The sequence below is a fragment of the Elephantulus edwardii genome, unplaced genomic scaffold, assembly GCF_000299155.1.
Source record: "Elephantulus edwardii isolate Elephantulus edwardi_28Jun2011 unplaced genomic scaffold, EleEdw1.0 scaffold00221, whole genome shotgun sequence".
In the NCBI taxonomy this organism is placed as follows: Eukaryota; Metazoa; Chordata; class Mammalia; order Macroscelidea; family Macroscelididae; genus Elephantulus; species Elephantulus edwardii.
The window spans coordinates 4732508-4736895 of NW_006399971.1; positions in this window are offsets into that span (position 1 = coordinate 4732508).

The window sequence follows — 4388 nt, forward strand, 5'->3', positions numbered from 1 at the left end:
GTGTCAGAGGCAATGAGATTGGCACAGGATAGAGCATGGTTTAGGGCTGTTGTACATAGGGTCGCTATGAGTCACAAACGACTCGACAGCACATAAGAACAACAACAACAACAACAACCCTGGATGTGCTCACCAAATTGTGCCAAGAAATCTAGAGGACAACTACGTGGCCAACTAACTGGAAGAGATCCATATTTATTCCCATTCCAAAAAATGGTGACTCGAAAGAGTGTGGGAGTTATCAAACAACATCACTGATATCACATGCAAACGAAATTCTGCTGAAGACTATCCAGATACAACTGAAACAGTACATTGTCAGAGAGCTACCAGAAATACAAGCTGGATTTAGAAGAGGTCATGGCACTAGAGACATTTTTACTAATAATGTCAGATAGATCTTTGCAGAAAGCCAAGAGTACCAGTGGAATGTCTGTGTTCCATTGACTATGCAAAGGCATTTGACTCTGTTGATCCCAAAAAATTGTGGTAACTTGAGGAAAATGGGAATTTCAGAATACTTGCTAGTGCTTATGTGAAACCTATGCTTGGACCAGGAAGCAGTCCTCAGAACAGAACAAGGGAACACTGCATAGTTCAAAATCAGTAAAGGAATGTGTCAAGGATGCATCCTGTCTCCATACCTTTTCAATCTATATGCAGAACAGATCATTCAGGAAGCTGGGCTTTATGAGGAAGAATGTGGCATCACGATAGGAGGAAGACTCATCAACAACTTCTGATATGCAGATGACACAGCCCTGCTTGCTGAAACTGAAGAGGACCTGAAGAGCTTGCTGTAGAAGGTCAAGGACTACAGTCTTCAATATGAATTGAAGCTCAACATCTAGAAGACAAAGATTCTCACCACTGGGCCAATTGGCAGCACCTTGATAGATGGAGAAGAGATTGAGGTTGTTAACAATTACAACTTGCTCAGCTCCATAATCAATACTCTTGGCACCAACAGTTGGGAAATCAAAAGATTAATTGCCTTGGGAAAATTTGCCATCAGGGACCTCTCCAGAGTGCGGAGAAGCAATGATTTCATCTAGAGACTAAGGTATGCCTAATTCAGTCTATGGTCTTCACAATTACTTGCAATGCATAGGAGAGCTGGACAATGACTAAGGATAACAGAAGAAGAATTAATTGATGACTTTGAGTTGTGATGCTGGAGAAGAGACATGGACTGCCAAGAAAATGACTAGGTCTGAGAGGGTAAAACCAAGTTTCTTGTTGGAGGCTAGGATTTTGAAGCTGTCTCACATACTTTGGGCATGTGTCCAGGAGGAACCAATCTTTGGAGAAGGACGTCATGCTTGGAAAGGTGGAGGGACAGCACAGGAGAGGTAGACCCTGGATGATATGGATTGATACAGTAACTAGGGCAATGGGGATTGGTGTGCATGGATCAGTGAGACTGGCTCAGGGTAGGGCAGGCTTCAGAGCTGCTGTACATAGGGTTGTTATGTTTCACAGGTGACCTTACAGCATGTAACAACAACCAGAAAACATCAAAATGTCTGTCTATTCAGGGAATAAAAAAAGCCTTATCCTCAAGTGAATCTCACTTCACTGTGGTCTCTCTCTTTTATGGGGCAACCTTGGGAGTCTATATGCATCCTACATCCTACTACTGAGTACAGGACCCAGTTGCCACAGTTGTTTTTGCAGTGGTGACACACCTGGGTATCCCTTCATTGACAGCTTGAAGAATCACAACATGAAGGGAGCCCTGAGAAAATGAATTATCAGGAGACTATAATCTAGAGTTAGAAATTTTATAAGAGGGCATTTTGTTATTGTTAAGGGCTGCTGAGTTATTTACAAAAGCAACTTATAGCAGCTGCATGTAGAACAGAATCTCCTGATTCCTGCACCATCCTCACAATCATTGCTTTGCTTGAGCTCGTTGTAGCCACTGTAGCAGCCCACCTCACTGAGGGTCTTCCTCTCTTTTGCTGCTCTTTTGTTTTATCAATGCTTCTTCATGGACTGGCCCATGCTAATTCCCCAAAAAGTACTTTTGGTAATCAAAAGTACACAAGATAGTCTTGACATTTAGCTTTGAAGGAGTACTCTGGTTACATTTAATGAAAAACAAATTTGTTCATTCTTCTGGCAATTCCTGGTACTTTCAGTACTCTTTGCCAACACCACAATTCAAGTGCATCAGTTTTCTTGATCTTCCTTAGCCATTTTTCAACTTTCACATGCATATCAGTTGATTAAAAATGACATAGCTTAAAAATGGCTTAGATCAAACATACTTTAGTCTTCAAAGTAGCACTTTAAAAAGTTCTTTTGGACCAGATTTGTCCAGTGCGATATACCACTTGGCTTCTTTACTCCTGTTTCCATGTGTGTTTCTTTTGATTCAAGTAAAATGAAATAATTGACAGCTTCAAACTTTCCTTTCTCAAATTGTTATAATGTTGATTACTGAGCCAGTTGTGAAGATTTTTGCCTTGTGTTGAGATACTGTTGTTGTTTACCATTGAGTTGGATGTTGAAATGTTATCCATACTAAAATCTGTAAATCTTTTCTTTTTGTCATTAAGTGCTACAATTCTTTGTTATTGTTGATAAGTTTTCTTCCAAACCCAATGCCACATTCTTTTTTATATAGTCTGGTATTTTAGATTATTTGCACAGCATACATTGAATAGGGATGCTGAGAGCATAAAACCCTGAGGCATAACTTTCCTGATTTTAAACCACCTAATATCCCCTTTTTATGCTCACATGACTGCCTCTTAGTCTATGTATAGTTTCCCTTTGAGCACAGTCAAGTTTTGGGGAATTCCCCTTCTTTACACTATTAACATAATTTTCTATAGTCCACATAGGTTAATTCTTTTGTGTATTGAATAAAATATAGATAAAGTGAAACTCAAATAAGTGCAATCACTCCTAGATATTCCTCTAATCAGCATAGTCATATATAATGACCATTTATTTAATGGAAATACTTTTTTATTTAGTATCATGGGAAAATAATTTGACAAATTACTTTAAACTTGAAAATAAAATTCTGGAAGACTGAGAAAGATGGGATAATTAATGAATACTGCATTGAAACAGATAAGGGAGAAGACTGCTTAAAAGGGATATGTGATTAGGTATTATTGTCATGACAGGAGTCCAGAGAGAAGGCTGTATAGTGGAGTGGACTTGGGGAGAGGGATTGTAAAACAATGAAAGAATTTTTCTTGTACTTTTCAAAGAGAGAAGTGAATTGGGGGAAGGGGGTGGACAGGAAGAAAAATGCAACAGTGAATGAATGGAAACCTTAAGTCTCTGTAAACATCCATTAAAATTAATTTAGAAAAAGTCTTTTTTTGGTTGTTCTTTTTTTAAAGAAATTTTTAAATTTTAATTATGAAATTATGATTTTAATGAAACTTTATAGGAATGTTCGATTTCAATTAATTCAGTTTTGCACATTTTACCCCCCCTTCCTTTCCCCCTACCCCAGTTCACTTTTTAAAAAATATTCATTCACTGTTGCACAATTACTTCCCCCCTCCTTTTCTTAGTCCTCTTTGCAATGTACCTCTTATTCTGGGCTGTTATTGTACATAAAATGCCTAATCATATATTCCTTTTAAAGACTTCTTTCCTTCATCTGTTCCAACACAATGTTCTGCAGGACATTATGCTGAGTGAAATATCTCAGTCAAAGGACAAATAGCACCACTGTTATAAAGCAGGTCTGACATTGGGGGCTCTTGGGAGGTGAACAGGATAAGAGTGAATAGATAATGACTGTGTTTTAAAATATGAGGCTGACTTGTGCTTAAAAGTCATAAAAAGCCCATAGCCTAGTTCCTGTCTTCTCTTTCCTGATTTTCAGGGGATAGTCAAATAAATGACCAATGGTCAGAATTCAGTCCCTTTATCCTAACTGGCCTTATTGTATCTCATTAATCCTTTACCCTCTTCTCTTATGTGTACAGTACATTGTCCTCACTACCAGTTTCTTTCTGACTGAATTCTGTCAATGATAAATTCTTACTAATAATGAATAAAAGAGGCTGTGGTAGTTCTTACGTTTCTCTCTCTCTCTCTCTCTCTCTCTCTCCACACAGGATCAATTTAATAATCCTGAAATTACTAGTTGCTCTTTGTAATATCCCCCTAATGTAAATGTGTAAGGCTCAATTGAGCCTTACCCTGTATTTTGTATTTATTTGTTATGAAGGATGGGCAATCTCCTCCTGTGCGATTAACTGTCTCTGAAAACCCACTATGCAACCTTAATTGTGGACTCTTGTGATAACCATAATACCCGATCATACATCACTTTTAAATTATTATCTCCCTCATCTGTTTCAGTGCAGTATACATAATTTATCCAGTTTTTCTCAGTCTCACCCCAACCC